Source organism: Aethalodelphis obliquidens, unplaced genomic scaffold, assembly GCF_003676395.1.
Source record: "Aethalodelphis obliquidens isolate GAN/ISIS:26980383/991018 unplaced genomic scaffold, ASM367639v1 scaffold22, whole genome shotgun sequence".
Lineage (NCBI taxonomy): Eukaryota > Metazoa > Chordata > Mammalia > Artiodactyla > Delphinidae > Aethalodelphis > Aethalodelphis obliquidens.
In genome coordinates this window covers 6,329,459-6,347,603 of record NW_020837966.1, presented here as the reverse complement: position 1 = coordinate 6,347,603, position 18,145 = coordinate 6,329,459, and the positions used below count along the sequence as shown (strand labels likewise).

At 37.5% G+C, this 18,145-nt stretch overlaps 1 pseudogene; it reads right to left on the bottom strand.

Annotated features, from left to right (window-relative positions):
* Nucleotides 1-2,396: 2,396 nt before the first annotated feature.
* On the bottom strand, nucleotides 2,397-2,934 carry LOC113628145 (ATP synthase F(0) complex subunit C2, mitochondrial pseudogene; annotated as a pseudogene).
* Between the last annotated feature and the right edge of the window lie 15,211 nt (nucleotides 2,935-18,145).

Genomic DNA, 18,145 nt, shown 5'->3' with positions numbered 1-18,145 from the left:
TTGATGGTTAATGAAATAGGTTTATGACATTTATTTTGCAGTTATAACATTGCCTATCTTATGATGCACAAATGTTGAGGAAAAAGAAGATGGCAGTAGAATTCTGCTATATCCTAGTCTCCAGTGTTATTTCTGGACTTTTGAACACCAGCCTTTCTCTGTTACCCATTACTTGAATACCATGCTATGCCTTTCTTCAAATTAAGATTATTGTTGTCTAATTATGATAGGTTTCATCCGTTTTACTAGTGTTAACACTAGGCTTGGGTTCTGTTTAAATTTTTTTTTTAAGTTTTATTGGAATATAGTTGATTTACAATGTTGTGTTAGTTTCTGCTGTACAGCAAAGTGAATCAGTTGTACATTATACATATATCTGGTCTTTTTTAGATTGTATTCCTATATAGGTCATTACAGAATATTGAGTAGAGCTCCCTGTGCTATACAGTAAGTTCTTATTAGTTACCTATTCGATATATAGTAGTGTGTATGTCAATCCCAATCTCCCAGTTTATCCCTCCCCCTTTTTCCCCCTTGGTAACCGTAAGTTTGTTTTCTACATCTGTGACTCTTTCTGTTTTGTAAATAAGTTCATTTGTACCATTTTTTAGATTCCAATTTTAATTTTAGATTAGGTCCATTCATGTTGCTGCAAGTGACATTATTTCGTTCTTTTTTATGGATGAGTTATATTTCAGTAATCTTCCAAAGACGGTATGTACCACATCTTCTTTATCCATTCATCCATCAATGGACATTTAGGTTGCTTCCATGTCCTGGCTATTGTAAGTAGTGCTGCAGTGAACATTGGAGTGCATGTATCTTTTTGAATTACGGTTTTCTCCAGATATGTGTCTGGGAGTAGGATTGCTGGATCATATGGTAGCTCTGTTTTTAGTTTTTTAAGGAACCTCCATACTGTTCTCCATAGTGGCTGTATCAATTTACATTCCCGCCAACAGTGCAAGAGGGTTCCCTTTTCTCCACACCCTCTCCAGCATTTATTGTTTGTAGATTTTTTGGTGATGGCCATTCTGACCTGTGTGAGGTGATACCTCATTGTGGTTTTGATTTGCATTTCTCTAATGATTAGTGATGTTTAGCATCCTTTCATGTGTTTGTTGGCAATCTGTATATCTTCTTTGGAGAAATGTCTGTTTAGGTCTTCTGCCCATTTTTGGATTGGGTTGTTTATTTTTCTGATATTGAGCTGTATGAGCTGCTTGTATATTTTGGAGATTAATCCTTTGTCAGTTGCTTCGTTTGCAAATATTTTCTCCTATTCTGAGGGTTGTCTTTTCATCTTGTTTATGGCTTCCTTTGCTGTGCAAAAGCTTTTAAGTTTCATTAGGTCCCATTTGTTTATTTTTGTTTTTATTTCCATTACTCTAAGAGGTGGGTCAAAAAAGATCTTGCTGTGATTTATGTCAAAGAGTGTTCTTCCTATGTTTTCCTCTACGAGTTTGATAGTGTCTGGCCTTACATTTAGGTCTTTAATCCATTTTGAGTTTATTTTTATGTATGGTGTTAGAGAATGTTCTATTTCGTTCTTTTACATGTAGTTGTCCAGTTTTCCCAGCACCACTTATTGAAGAGAATGTCTTTTCTCCATTGTATATTCTTGCCTCCTTTGTCATAGATTAGATGACCATAGGTGCGTCGGCTTTTCTGTTTATTTTTGCCTCCCCATTTTCTTTGTCATCATACTATTTCTGCTTAGCCATTAGAAAGCTAAACTTCATAAATCCTTTATTTATTTTTTTTACTATCCCTCATATTTTTCTGTATCCACCAGGACGAATACTTTGTAGTATAAGTTGCTTCTATATTGAGATAATTTTGAAAAATAGTAACTTTATGTTCCCAAGTTATCATACTTGCTATTAAGTGAGTGGATATTTAGACCTCAGTAGGAAGCTATCAAAATGATTGATTTTGATCGAATGAAATGGGTAAATATTTTTACAGCCAAAGGCTCTGGTGATAGAATCCAGAAATTTGTGTTTTTAAAAAACAGCTTTACTGAGGTGTAATTGACATACAATAAACTGAACACAAAGTGTACAATTTGTTAAGTTTGGACGTTTGAATACACCCATAGACCCATCAGCACAGTCAAGATAGGTATATGTCTTGTCACCCCCCCAAAATCTTCTTATGTTCCTTTGCACTCCATCCTGCCTCCCCTTTCCAAACAGCCACTGATCTGTGTTCTGTCACTGTAGATTAGTTTGTATTTTCTAGGTTTTACACACAGTATGTACTTCTTTTTTTGATCTGGCTTTTTTCTTTTTTTCTTTTTTTAATCATCTTAACATAGTATTTATTTGTCTTCCCTCTGTCAAACCCTGAGCCAACCACTTTCCCCAGGCTGCCTGGGGATGTGTAGGAAAACGAACATACAGGGCCAATTAGACACGGTAGAAAGAACTATGGGAGTTAGAGAGGGCTCCTTAACATGGCAAAGAGAATGGAAAAGACTACCATCAGGGAAAAGAGTCCCATGGCCTCCAAGAGGGCAAAGCCCAGAATGGCATAGGAGGAGAGCTGTTGCATCAGAGAAGAGTTCCTGGCATAACCAAGGATGAGGCTCCCAAACACAGTGCCAATCCCAGCCACCCCAACTGTGGCAGCCCCAGCCCCAGTGAACGTGGCTGCTGTGTCAGTGTCCCTTCAGTGGCACTGGTTTGGAAGCTATGCCTAGGGATAAGTGAGGTCAAGAACCCTGAGGCTGCCAAGCTGCTGAGGCTCTCATCTGTCAGCATCTGCAGTTGTTTCATCACTACTGCAGACAGTGGTCGGCCCAGCAGCTCAGAGGTACTCCTCACCAGGGAGGGGAGTAAGGGGCTGTGGCAGGAAAGTGGCTCCCAGTGCAGAGAGTGATCTGACTTCTTTCACTCAGCATAATGATTTTGAGATTCATTCATACTGCATGTTTAAATAGTTGATTCTTTTTATTGCTCAGTGGTATTCCATTATATGGCTATAACACAAATTTCTTATCCAGTCACCTGTTGATGGACGTTTGGGTCATTTCTAGTTTTTGTCTATTACAAATAAAGCTGTTATGAACACTCATGTACAAGTCTTTGTATGGACATATATATCCTTTTATCTTGGGTAAATACTAGGAGTGATAGTGCGTGTGATAGCTGAATCATATGGTAGGTGAATGTTTAACTTCTTAAGAAATTGCCAGACTTTTTCAGAGTGGTTATACTAATTTGTTTCCACCAACTGTGTATGAGAGTGTCAGTTTCTGCACATCCTACTCAACACTTGGTATGCTCAGCCTTTTTTTTTTTTTTTTGCCATGCCGTGTAGTTTGCAGGATCTTAGTTCTCCGACCAGGGATCAAACCTGTGCCCCTTGCAGTGGAAGCATGGAGCCCTAACCACTGGACCACCAGAGAATTCCCTGCCCAGCCTTTTTAAATTTAGCCATTCTAATATGCTTGTATTGTTGTATCACTGGGATTGTAAGTTGCATTTCCCTAATGACCTGTGATGTTGAACATCTTTCCATGTGCTTTCCATTAGTCTTCTGTATATGTTCTTTGGTAAAGTGTCTGTTAAAATCTTTGCTCTTTTTAAAGACTGAGTTGTTTAAATTCTAGTGGTTGAATTTTGAGAGTTCTCTATACTTTTTTCTTTTTTAAAATTATTTATTTATTTTTTGGCTGCATTGGGTCTTCGTTGCTGTGTGCAGGCTTTCTCTAGTTGCGGTGAGTGGGGGCTACTCTTCGTTGCGGTGCGTGGGCTTCTCATTGCAGTGGCTTCTCCCATTGTGGAGCACGGGCTCTAGGTGCGCAGGCTTCAGTAGTTGTGGCACGCGGGCTCAGTAGTTGTAGCTCGAGGCCTCTAGAGTTCAGGCTCAGTAGTTGTGGCGCATGGGCTTAGTTGCTCCGCAACATGTGGGATCTTCCCAGGCCAGAGCTCGAACCCGTGTCCCCTGCATTGGCAGGCAGATTCATAACCACTACGCCACCAGGGAAGCTCGCTATATATTCTTGATGCAAATTCTTTTTCAGATATACGGTCTACAAAATTTTTCTCCAAAGTTTATATACCTTTTTTCATTTTCATAACAGGTCTTTTGAAGAAGCAGAAATTTATGAATTTCTACACAAATTACTGCTAGTGATTGGGATTGTAAATTGGGGGAGAAGTGACATCTTAAAATTGTCTCTGATCTATGAACAAAATATATCTCTCCATTTATTTGTGTCTTCTCTAATTTCTTAGCAGTATTTTATAGTTTTCAAGGTACAAATCTTTCACATCTTCTGTCAGATTTACCCATATGCCTATCATATGTTTGATATTGTTGTAAATGATATCACTTTATAAAATTCAGTTTTCAATTTTCATTAAAAAGTCCAGTTCAAAATTCTAATATATAGTTGATTTTTGTATATTGATGTTGTATCCCACTACCTTACTAAATTCATTTATTAGATCTAGTAGCTTTATTTTGGCATATTCCATCATATTTTTTTACATAGAAGATCATGCCATCTATGAATAAAGATTGTTTTACTTCTCCTTTCCAATATGGATGACTTTTGTTTATTTTTGTTGCCTGATTTCACTGGCTGGAACCTCCAATGGAATGTTGAATAACATGTATGAGACTAGACATCTGTCTTATTCCTGATCTTAAAGGAAAGCATTCAGACTTTTATCATTAGGTCTGATATTAGCTATAGGTTTTTTGTAGATGTCCTTTATCAAGTTTATGAAGTTCTCTTCTAGTCCTAGTTTGCTGAGTTTTTATCAGGAATGGACTCTGGATTTTGTTAAATGCTTTTTCTGAATCTATCAAGATGATTATATGGTTTTGTTTTGTTTTCATTTTATGAATATAATTGGTTTGTTAACACTGATCAACTTTTGAATGATAAACCAACTGTATTCCTGGGATTAAACACCACTTAGCCTTGATATGTTATCCTTTTCATATAGTTTCGGATTTGATTTGCTCAATTTTTGTTTAGAATTTTTGCATCTGTGTTCATGAGCAGTATTGGGTTGTAGTCTTTTTGTAATGACTGTCTGGTTTTGGTATCAAGGCTCATGGACTGAGTTGGAAGACTTTGTGTCAAAATGGTATTATTTCTTCCTTAAATGATGGTTGGTGGGAAGGTGTTTACATTTTCAACTTTTAAAAAGATACAAGGCTGTTAGGGTTATCTATTTCTTCTTGAGTGAGCGTTGGTATTTTGTGTTTTTCAAGAACTGTGTCCATTTCATCTAAGTGGTGGCATTTAAGGGAATAAAATTGTTCATAATATTCCCTTGTTATTCTTTTATTATCTGTAGAGACTATAGTGATGTAACTTTTCTCATTCCTGATACTGGAGGCTTATGAATTTTATTCATCTTCTAAAAGAACCAGATTTTGGTTATATTGATTTTCTGTTTTTCCATTTTCCATTTCATTGATTCTTACTTTTGGCTTTCCTTTGTTCTGCTTACTTTGGTTTTAATTTGGTCTTTTTTTTTTAGTTTCTCAAGGTAGAAGCTGAGGTCATTGATTTGAGACCTTTTCTCTTCTCTAATATAGGTTTTTAGTGCTATACAGTTTCCCCTAAGTACTGCTTTAGTGGCATCCCGTAAATTCTGATACGTTCTATATTTATGTTCATTCAGTTCAAAATACCTTATAATTTCCTTTAGGATTTCTTTGATCCATGGGTTATTTAGAAGTGTTATTTCCTTTTAAAATATTTATAGATTTTCTAAAAATCTTTTTGTTCTTGATTTCAAATTTCATTTAATGTGGTCTGAGAACATACTTGGTATGATCTGAGTCCTTTTAAATTTTTAAGATTCGTTTTATGGTCCAGAATATGGTTTATCTTTGTAAATGTTCTGGGTATACTTGAGAACAACGTGTATTTTGCTGTTGTTGGGTAGAGTGTTATATAAATGTCAGGTCAAGTTTGTTGATAGTGTTGTTCACGTCCTTGCTGATTTTCTGCCTTCTTGTTCCGTCAGTTATTAAGAGAGGGCTATTGAAATCTCTTGACCATAATTGTAGATTTGTGTATACTTTGCTCAGAAATCTAGTCTGATATTAATAGAATTCCAGGTTTCTTATGACTATTGTTAGCATGATATATCTTTTCCATACTTTTACCTACTTGTATTTTTACATTTGAAATACTTTCGTAGGGTCTTCCCTGGTGGTCCAGGGAGTAAGACTCTGCACTCCCAATGCAGAGGGCCTGGATTCGATCCCTGGTCGGGGAACTAGATCCTGCATGCATGCCACAACTAAGAGTTTGCATGCCGCAACTAAGAAGTCCACATGCTGCAACTAAGAGTCTGCATGCCGCAACTAAGAAGTCCTCATGGGGGCTTCCCTGGTGGCACAGTGGTTGGGAATCTGCCCACCAATGCAGGGGACGTGCGTTCGAGCCCTGGTCCAGGAGGATCCCACATGCTGCGGAGCAACTAAACCCGTGTGCCTCAACTACTGAGCCTGGACTCTAGAGCCCGCAAGCCACAACTACTGAGCCCACATGCCACAACTACTGAAGCCTACACACCTAGAGCCCATGCTCTGCAACAGGAGAGACCACCACAATAAGAAGCCCACGCAGCGCAACGAAGAGTAGCCCCCGCTCACTACAACTTGAGAAAGCCTGCACGCAGCAATGAAGACCCAATGCAACCAAAAAGAAATAAATAAAATAAATTTATAAAAAATTAAAATTAAAAAAAAAGAAGCCTGCATGCCTCAACTAAGGAGTCTGCGTGCCACAACTAAGACCTGGTGCAGCCAAGATAAATAAATATTTTTTAAAAGAGCCAGCTCTTCAATAAAATAAAATAAAATACTTTTGTAGGTAATGTAGTTCTTGCTTTTTTTTCCTTTTTCTGGCCACGCTGAATGCCTTGTGGGGTCTTATAGTTCCCTGACCAGGGATCAAACTCAGGCCCACTGCAGTGAAAGTGTCAAGTCCTAAACACTAGACTGCCAGGGAATTCCCTAGTTCTTGCTTTTTTATCCAATTTCACAAATTTTGCCTTTTAATTGGTATAAGTATATCATTTACAATTACTGTGATTATTGCTATGGTTACAAAAAAACTACATTTGAATCTATTATCTTGCTATTTGTTTTCTGTTTGTATTATCTGCTCTTGTTCCCCTTTTCTTTTTTTTCTGACTTCTTTTGAATTAATGGAATATTTATGATCTTGTTTTATCTCCTTTGTGGGATTATTAAGTATAACTCTTTGTTTTATTATTTTAGTATAGCTGCTTTAAGATTTACAGCACACATTTTTAACTTATCAGTTTCCCCTCAAGTGATATTATGCCACTTGATGTATAGAATATTATAATAGTGTACTTCTGTTTGGCTCCTTCCAGCCTTTGTAATATTATTGTTCATGGATTTTACTTTTACCTAAGTTATAAATACCACAATACATTATTGTTAGTTTTTTGTTTTTTGGTTTTTTTGCGGTATGCGGGCCTCTCCTGTTGCGGAGCACAGGCTCCGGACGCACAGGCTCAGCACCCATGGCTCACGGGCCCAGCTGCTCCGCGGCATGCGGGATCCTCCCAGACCAGGGCACGAGCCCATGTCCCCTGCATCGGCAAGCGGACTCTCAACCACTGCGCCACCAGGGAAGCCCTATTGTTAGTTTTGTTTAAATAGTTCACTATTTTTTTTTTAAGTTTTAAATAGTAAGAAAACAAATTCTTACATGAATACTCTTCTACCTAACCTTTTCTGGTGCTCTTTATTCCTTTGTGTAGCTCTTTATGGTATAATTATCCTTCTGCCTGAAGAACTTCCTTTAACGTTTCTTGTAGTGCAGATTTGCTGTTGATGAATTTTCAACTTTTGTATGTCTGGGAATATCTTTATTTTACCTTCTTTTTAAATGATGTTTTTTGCTGCATATAGATTTCTAGGCTGTTATTTTGCCTTCTAGTATTTTAAAATGCTGCTCCACTGTCTTCCTGCTTGCATTATTTCCAGTGAGAAATATGTCATCTTTATCTTTGTTCCTAGGTAGCTAATAAGTCTCTTTTTCTCTTGCTACTTTTAAGATTTTCTCTTTGTCACTGGTTTTGAGTTATTTGATAATGATAGGCTTTGATGTAGTTTTATTCAGGTTTCTTGTATGGGGTCAGTTGAGCTTCTTGAATATGTGGTTTTATAGTTGTAATCAAATTTGGAAAACTTTTGGTCATTATTTCTTCCAGTATTTTTTCTGTCCCCCTTCCCTTCTTTCAGGGACATCAGTTACCTCACGTGTTAGGCTGCTTGAGGTTGTCCTACAGCTCACTGATGCTTTTCATGTTTTTGTTTTACTCCTCTATCTGTATTTCATTTTGGATACTTTTGTATTGCTATGCCTTTAAGTTAGTCTTCTCTTTTGTATTGTCTAATTTGCTGTTAACTATCTAGTGTATTTTTCTTCTCAGACGTGGTAGTTTTTATTTCTAGAAGCTTGATTTATGTCTTTTGTCTTTCATGTCTGTACTTTTTTTAAAAATTTATTTATGTTTGGCTGTGTTGGGTCTTTGTTGCTGTGCACGGGCTTTCTCTAGTTGCGGTGAGTGGGGACTACTCTTTGTTGTGGCACGCGGGCTTCTCATTGCGTTGGCTTCTCTTGTTGCAGAGCATGGGCTCTAGGCGCGCGGGCTTCAGAGCGCAGGCTCAGTAGTTGTGGCGCACAGGCTTAGTTGCCCCATGGCATGTGGGATCTTCCCGGACCAGGACTCGAACCCGTGTCCCCTGCATTGGGAGACGGATTCTTAACCATTGCGCCACCAGGGGAGTCCTGTACTTATTTAAGATAACATCTCTCTCAGTTCTGAGTTCATTTCGATGGACTACCTCATTATTATGGGTCATGTGTTTCTGCTTCTTTGTGTACTCAATAATCTTAGGTTAGGGACTTCCCCAGTGGGCCAGTGGTAAAGAATCCGCCTTCCAATGCAGGGGACGTGGGTTCAGTCCCTGGTCAGGGAACTAAGATCCCACATGCCACAGGGCAACTAAACCCTCACGCGCCACAACTACTGAGCTCACGTGCCTCAATGAGAGAGCCTGCGTGCTGCAAACTACAGAGCCCACGCACTCTGGAGCCCACGCGCTGCAACGAAGGAGAAGTCCATGTGCTGCAACAAAAAGCTCCCACGTGCCTCAACGAAGATCCTGAGTGCCGCAGCTAAGACCTGATGCAGCCAAAATAATAAGATAAATAATAAAATAAAATAAATAAATATTAAAAAATAATAATCTTAGGTTAGATGCCAGAATTTTACCTTGTTAGACGTTGGATATTTTTGTATTCTTAAAAATTTCTTGAGCTTTGTTCTAGGGTGCAGTTAAGCTATTTGCAAACATTTGGTCCTTTCAGGTGTTTTATGACTTGTTAGGTAGGTTCGAAGTAGTCCTCAATATAGAACTAATTATTCTTCACTACTGAGGGGAGACCTTCTTGAGTGTCCTACTCACTATCCCATGAATTATGAGTTTTTTCAGTCTTGCTGATGGGAACAGGCACTGTTCTCTTTAATCCTTTGATGAGTCTTTGGCTTTTCGGTCGTTTCTGCACATGCATGTACTTATTGGTACTCTGCTGAATATTCTAGGGGAAGCCTTCTGTAGATCTCTTTCTATACAAGGTGTTTTTCTTTCTTTGCTCGCTCTCTCTCTGGCATTCTGCCCTAAAGTTTGGTTTCCTCGGACTTTCAGCTCAAGGAGTTCACCAGCCTACCCCTCTGTTCCCCTTTCTGTGCTATGGGCTGGAAACACTCTCAAGGCAGTAAGCAGGGGCAGTCTCAGATTCAGGCCTTACTGCATTTGTTTTCTGTCTTTCAGGAATCATTGTTTTTCATTGCCTGGTGTCCAGGGTCTTGAAAACCATTGTTTAATAAATTTTGTCTGTTTTTTAAAAAATTATTTTAGGTGAGGGGGTAAATCTGGTCTTTGTACTTTATCTTGACTAGAAGTGAGAGTCCCAGCAATCTGGTTTTAACAATCCCTCTAAGGAATCCTGATGCATGTTAAAATCTGAGAAACATACAGATATTTGAATTTAATGTTAGATGATTGTTTCACTATCAACCGTCATTTACCATGAAGACATGAGTCAGTAAATCTAATTTTTGGAGGAAAAAATTTTTTGAGTAAATTCATTTCTGTTTTGTAGCATGGAAGATATGTAATTATGAGACATTTGAAATATTTATACAGTCAGGATAGATGGAGATTTGGGTAAGGAGAAGAAGGTTTTCTGAAATAAAAAATGATGTTGATGTTGTTATGGTACATAGCAGTCTTAGACATTCAGCTTCATGCTACCTAGTAATTTCTTTAACCATTGTTAAACACAAGGTCATTTCTGGGAGGAGTTGGAACAGCAGTTAAGTCCTGGTTTGCTGTAGTGGGTAAGGGGAAGCAAATGACTCCATTTTGGGTCTGCTTCTTCTTTAACAATTCCCCCCTTCTGATCAAACTCTCAGCATAAATGAGATGTGATAAAAAAAATTAAGGCATTAGTGCCACTCTCAGCTGCCATAGGTCACTCTCTGCATCCATAGGTCATGACATTTTTCTTTAAGCCCTGTGACATTCACAGGTCATGGTTCATAATCCTTAAATTGGTTACTCTCTTTGTTTCTTTTCTGTTCTAGTCTTAGGGTGATCATTTGCATGGTGGTTAGTGGCTGCAAACACGCATTTAAAGCTTTTGAGAGGATACAAAGCACCAGGGGGATTACTATGATTATAATAAGCAGGATAATTTCCAGTGTTTGGAGTGGACTTTGAAGCTATGGTCTCCAAGACCCAAACCAATCAAAGAAAGACCCCATTCAGAGTCATCTTCTTAAGCCAAGTGGCTTGCTTAATATGTAACTGAATTTCAACCCCCCCAGAAAGTCCAAGGATCTTTGCTGGGAGGCTATTGATTAGCAGTGGATCCTGCTGTACTTTCAAGAGTTAAGGAAAGGTTCCTGATTATAGCATCATTTGTATTTATTCCTAACCATGGAAGTAGGGACCTGCCAAGGGAAGCAAATCCTGAATCATAAATGCCTCCTGGTAGGCCCTTTCGAGAACAGTTAGGGTCACAGTTAGGTAACTTAGGAGGCATTGCCCAGCTGTGCACCAGCCATCTAGGCATTCATATGCCCAAGGAGAATGATAACCACCAAAAAATAAATCCTTTCCACTAAGTTGGCATTGTTAATGGATTCATCTGCAAGAATTGTTGCATTTGCCCATTTAAGGCCGGGGTCGGTTAGATTTTTTTCCTAGCTTGCCATAAAAAATTGTTCTAAATTCTAGAGATTACCTTCCTTAGCAATGGCCTGGAAGATATGGCTGATGGCATTATCTTTCCAAGTCAGTGCCAGAATAAAGGAAAGAGAAGAAAAGATTTTGTGTTTAGCTGAAATGGGAAGTCTTGATCTGGTGTCTTGGATGGAAGCAGTCTACATCGATGTCCACTACTTCTCATCCTTGTCAACTTGATTTGGAGGTCTCCAGTGTTTGTACAGGACCAGATGTCAGTTGGAGCCTCCTTTAGCTATAATATATGTATACAAGGCTTATTGCCTTTTAGTTTTGCAGCAGTGCAAGTGGCCAGAAGCACTTGGTAAGTTTCCTTCCAGTGGGGCTTTGAGGGTGGTTTTTTTCTGATAATGCCTCCAGAATATCCAGTCACCAGGCTTCAGACTCTGACCAACAAGTTTTCCCTAAATTGGAATATGGGAAAGCTTCTTTAACCTGTTGGTAATAGGCTTGAAAATAAGATATTAAAGACTTACAGTAGCTGATCATACTAGCATGGGGCTACAAAGGATCAGCAGAAGGTTGTATACCAATAGACATTGGTCTGCCCATGATTATCTCATGTGGAGTGAGTTTATGTTTCCCAAAAGTGGTATTATGAACAGGCAGCAAGACCACAGGCAATACCTTAGGCCAGGGGAGTCCAGTATAGAGGTGTGACAGTTAATAGCAGTAAAATCTAATATCTACAAAGGTAAAAACTTAATTTTTCTCCTATAATTACTCCCATTTTTTTTTACTATAGTTAATCACCGTAAAACTAAATTTGTTTGTATTAAACTTGGCCTGATTATTTATATACATGCAGCAAGAACAGTGATTGACCATTTTTTGTAAGATTGCTTTGCTAGAACCTTGTAAGCAAAATAACAGCTTGATTTTTCCAAGCAGTTCCTTGAAGCTGTCTGGTCATATGAGGCTATGTACGTTTCTCTCAAACATTACATTCCAGTGAAAGCCTTGGTAATTGTGTCGTTTTACAAGGAGAACAGGTTCTTTTTCTTTATTTCTTTTTTTTTTTAACTTTCCTTTGCTATTAAATAAAACAAAAGCTGTTATTTTCCTCCATCTTCCATAGATTCCATGAATTCTAACATGTAGCCATAAAAGCAGTAGATTTTAGAAAATATACTTCATAACATTACCTATGTTGACAGGATACAATCCAGAATGGTAATCTCCAACTCTAGATTTTATTGTCCTATCACAGGTCCCCCTTGTTAATGCAAAATCTGTTATTCATATCCCAATTAGAAGTAATGACAAAGAACAAAAGGCAGAAGATGAAAAGAATACTTCACATGTGACGATATAACAACCTTTGTATACTTAACAAATTTATGTCAACTATTTACTAGCAAGGAAAATGGAAAAAGGCTCTTCTGGCCAACAAAATATAATTTTTCTTATAGGAAAGGTGAAATATATATAATGGGTAAGATATCCAGAACCTCCCACAGGAGGCCAGTTGGAAAAGTCCAACAAATGTCAGAGTGTCATTTCTCAATGACCCCTTACTTAGAAAACAGTTTTTTAATTATATAAAAATTGAAGCTCCTTGCATATTCAAAGTACACTTCAATTTACCCATGGATCCAGCAAACTTCATAATGGGAAGGCAAAAATGTTATTAACTGATTTAATGAAAAAACATGACTTATTAAACTTATGTACTAAGGCTAAGAGTACTTACAGAATCATCTCAATTCAGTGTACATTGGTAAAAGTAACAAGCAGAATCCATGCTCCACAGAATTACTTTATGAATGAGGGACTGATTAAAAATATATATATATATATTTATAACTGATAACTTTCATATTGTAAATTTTCAGGAGCATAATATGTGAATTAATTTGCATCAGGCTTTCCAGTACTACTTGTATTCGTGGGATTTCTCTCCAGTGGGAGTTTACATATGACTTTGATGGTATTTGTTGAAATTGAAAAATTTCCCATGTTTTTCACATTTATCTCGTTTCTGCTTGGTGTTCATTCTCACGTGATTTTGTAAGGATTTGGGCAAATTGAAGGCTTTCTCACTTTGCTTACATTCAAGAGATTTCTCTCCATTCTGAGTTCTTTCATGGCTTCAAAATGTACTGCAGTAACTGAAGGCTTTCCCACATTCCTTGCATTCATAGGGTTTCTCTCCAGTATGAGATCTCTCATTTATCTTAACATAATTGGAACAACTGAAGGCTTTACCCATTGTTCCATTCATAGGGTTTCTCCCCAGTGTGACTGTTTTCATGTCTTTGAACAGACTGGTATTAACTGAAGGCTTTTCCACATTGCTTACATTCACAGAGTGTTCTTCTGGGGTGAGTTCTTTCATAGGAACAGATTTGTGGTAACTGAAGACTCTCCCACATGCCTTACATTTATATGACTTTTCTCTGTAGTCCTCATATTCGTATGGTTTGGGTGCAGTGTGAGAAGGAGAACAGATTCTTATTGAACTTACGCAGATAAATATATTGTCATGAAAATAAGAATATTCACTGAGAGATTCTGAATTCTGGAGGGACCAGGTAGGGAGAAAAGTAAATGTTTCATCTTTGTTCACAAAGGTATACTTTGCCAAACTTCCATTAAGTCCTAGATAGCTTCAGAGAAAAGGTTTCCTTAAATCTGGAAATCCAAAATGTTAGAGCATCCTCCTGAGTTTATGCAGTCCCATGTAATTAATACTTGCTCTGCTTGAAACCAGTATTTCCATTAGTTCACTTGACCTTACCCGATGATTGAGGGTGATATAGGGACAGTGGTAATTCCGAGTAGTTTGTCAGTTTTTCATTAAGGCTCATATGATTTGCCCAATGAAGTGGGTACCTTGATCAGTGGAGATTGTGAAAGGTCTACCCAAAGTGGGAAACCCATTGTCTAACCATTTCCTTGCCACTGTGAGGGCATCACACCTTATGGCAGAGGAAGGCTTCAGGCCATCTGAAAAACATGCATACAATAACAAAAGCGTATTGATAGCCCATACTAAGTGGCAGTTGAATGAAGTCCAGCTGCAGGTGTTCAAAGGGTCCAGAGGGAAGAGATGAGGCCTGTGCAGAAGGAATGCAAAAAATGAAAACTGGGGTTTGCCAGAGAGCCTGGAAAATCCAAGTGGCTGTCTTGGGTTTCCTATAGCCATGATTGTTTAAATTACAGCCATTGTTTACCCATCTTAATTTCTCTGTTTCTGGAACAGACCGTTGCCATGTTGGAAGGATATCAGAATGGCAAAGGTCTGGCAATGAGGGGTCTTTTTTTTTTTTTTCCAGAAGTAGAATAGATGTCATCCACAGGTACCACAATCTTTACGGATTCTGTTGCTACTGCCTTTGCATAAAAGCTAGGGCATTTCCCTGATATTCAAGTTCAGTCCTTTTAGTGTGAGCCTCAATTTTGATGACAGACATTATGCCAGGACATATCAGACTTCCAGGAATTTCATACAATTTCTGGAACACTTATTAACACATACCTATACAGACACAACATAAAGAAGGCTTAATGTTACTTATTTGACAATGCTTCCCATGTAATTTAACATGTCAAATAAGCCTAAATTGGTTTAACATCTCCCTTTTTATGAAATGAGAGAATAAATTCTTTGAGATATTTCAGGGGCCCCCTGAATCCCAAAGTTAACTAGAGATCAAAAGGACTCCATATAGCATTTGATTTGTGGAAGCTATCAAAGAATATCAAAAGTTTGGACACTTGACTAAATAGGATCACAGATCATGAAACAATACTTAATTATCTATTTGGCCAAAATGATAAAAAAAAACACTGTCCTTTTAACAGATGAAAGGTAATCAAGTTTTAGTTTCACGTAAGTACACTACTAATTTTAAAGTGTAATTAAAAAACCCTTATAATTCAGTTTTATCCAGCTTGATTACACAAGGTAAAATTCTCTCTCACTGTCTTCTGAAATAACCAGAAGTTCTAGTTTAGACAAAATTACTCTCATTTCCTTCAACAAATTTGCATCTTTATTCCTCAGACCTCTTCTTAACCAAAAAACACATCATGCTGTCCTTACATACAGAGCTGTCTCCTCTACTATTTCCAGTAGTCTTAATTATAATACATGCATTAATTATAACTTTTAACCCTTGGAAACTTTTATTTCTACAAGCATGTTCTCCTTTTTCTTTAGTTTCTCTATAGTAGGAAGCCAAAAGTAGATGAACCTATATTTAGCAATTAATGTATCAGTATTTTATCCCATTTGGAAATGATCCAGATATTCAATAAACCCTATTATTTAATTTAACTTGCAAAATCTTTAAAGTTTCAAGTTACCAGAGAGATTTGAGAAATTTTTTTAAGTACACATAAAATATAGTTATTGCTAAAGAGTTCACCTAAAAACGTTTTATCTTATATCTATTACTTGCTCCTAACAATCATACTTTGATTACATTCATGCTGACACATTTTTTAAAAGAGGCAACATGAGCCTACCTGACCAGTTAACCCAGGTAAAATAAAAAATTTTATACTTGATGCTGATAATTCTAGAAACATGCCTGTTTTTACACCAGTGAAGTTAAACTAGCTTTAATTTATCCTAGACCACACAAACTTGAAAAACATCTGGGTTAGTTTCTATATTTCTGAGTTTTAGAATACCCAATCCTTAATTTATATATATATATATATATATATGCACTTGTTTTTAAGCCAATCAAAGAGAGCACTTTACAAATTTTTTTATAAGGGTTTCTTTTTTTCCACAGTTTTTAAAATTTTTATTTTATTTATTTTTTTGGCTGTGTTGGGTCTTTGTTGCTGCCTGTGGTTTTTCTCTAGTTGCAGTGAGCTTATTACTCTTCGTTGCAGTGCGCGGGCTTCTCTTTGCAGTGGCTTCTCTTGTTGCAGCACACAGGCTCTAGGTGCGCGGGCCCAGTAGTTGTGGTGCCCAGGCTCTAGGGTGCACGGGCTTCAGTGGTTATGGCTCAAGGGCTCAGAACTTGTGGCTCCCGGGCCCTAGAGTGCAGGCTCAGTAGTTGTGGTGCACGGGCTCGGTTGCTCTGCAGCATGTGGGATCTTCCCAGGCCAGGGATTGAACCCTTGTTCCCTGCATTGGCGGGCGGATTCTTAACCACTGAGCCACCAGGGAAGTCCCTACAAATTAGTTTTGATAATACCATCCAGAGGTGGAGAATATCACACATTTACAACATGTATAAATATAGATGCACAGAGACACAGAGACCTTATAGTTACTACTATTTGTGTAAAAGTCACAAAAGTTTTTTTTTTTTAATGATTTTTACCCCTTTTGATAAGAATTACCTCCCTGGTGTTTGCATGTCCAAGAATGGCTTTTAGGTCCTAGAGAGAATGGGGGTATAAAATCTATATCACAAAGGCACAAAGTATCCAAGTTTTTTACAAGATGGATTTTTGGGGTATATCTGCAGGACAATTCTGTTTCTAATGTCACAATGTCTACAAGTATTTTAAGATGAATGGGGAGGTTTAGGATTAAAAGGACTGACACACCGATTCACCTATTGTTTGAATGCCTCTTTCCCTTTTAGTATATTTAACTTAGGAGAGAAGGCCTAAAAAAATTCCTAAGAGGCCCTGAATATCAGCTTCTCCTATTTGGCCAAATTTCTAATCCTAAAGTTATCAAATCCTTTCAAATATATTGTCAGGTTTCATCCAGGACAAACAATAAATATTTCTGGTGGTATTCAATAACCTCATCAATTTTAATTTTTGTTTCCCCTTGGCTGTTTAAGGAAATACATAGCAGTTTGCCAGAAAATCCCTCAGAGAGTCATCAAATCTGGGAGGGACCCATATGAGGCCATTTAAGTTGATGCTGAAGAGTTTACATAGGGTTTTTGAGGATAGTTTTTTCCAGTGTCTCAGTTGATTGAAATTGAGACATCATTCTGGGGGCCAATGTTTTGATGAGGAAGCCTAGGAGGGTATAATGGGTTAGACCTAGTTATTGTTTTAGATACCTTTTGTGCCTGATTTTTCATTAGCCTTTTACGACAAGTATTTCAAAGAGGCTATCTGGGAATTTCGAAATCTTTTGGAGGCTTCTTCACACTAATTAAAATAGGTATTCCATTCTGTTTGTTCCATATGGGAACCCTTGCTTTTAAGTGTACTTAAAAGAAAAAAAAAAAAGGCAGTAGTACCATGGTTAAGGGTGTTGACATGAGAATAAATGGGTTCTTATCCCAGTTCTTACTAGCTGTGATACCTTGGGCAGGTTACTTAACCTCTCTGACTCTGATTATCCTTATCTTTACAATGGAGACATTTCAGTGGGCCATTATCCTGTTTTGTAACCTCCATTAGCTTCTTGATGCGTAGAAAATCTTAAAGGGAAATCTGAAAAATCTATTCCTGACATCTTCATTTGATTTTTTGGTTTAGGTTTTAGAGGCTAATGATGGAGATCAGGATTCTTTCCATCTGTTTTGCTTAACTAAGAAGAACATATGGATTATATTTTGGAAGAAGTTATGAGGAAGGGGACCCATTTCATTTGTCTCAAGAAATTTAGAAAATCAATTTAAGAAGACCCTTAGATCAGGTGAACATTGTTTTAAGGAATTCTATAAAAACTCAAAGCAGACATAAAAACTTAAAGGATACAAGAATGTTTTATCTAGCAAGCTTCCAAAATGCAATTTTAAGTTATTCAACTTCTAAGCAACTCTTTATACGTATTTCCAGTGAAAAGGAAGTTTTCTTCTCAAAAAGGGAGATATAGTCTATAATTCCGTTTAAGTCAAATTCTGGGAAAATATGTGGATCTCTCAGGTAATTGCAT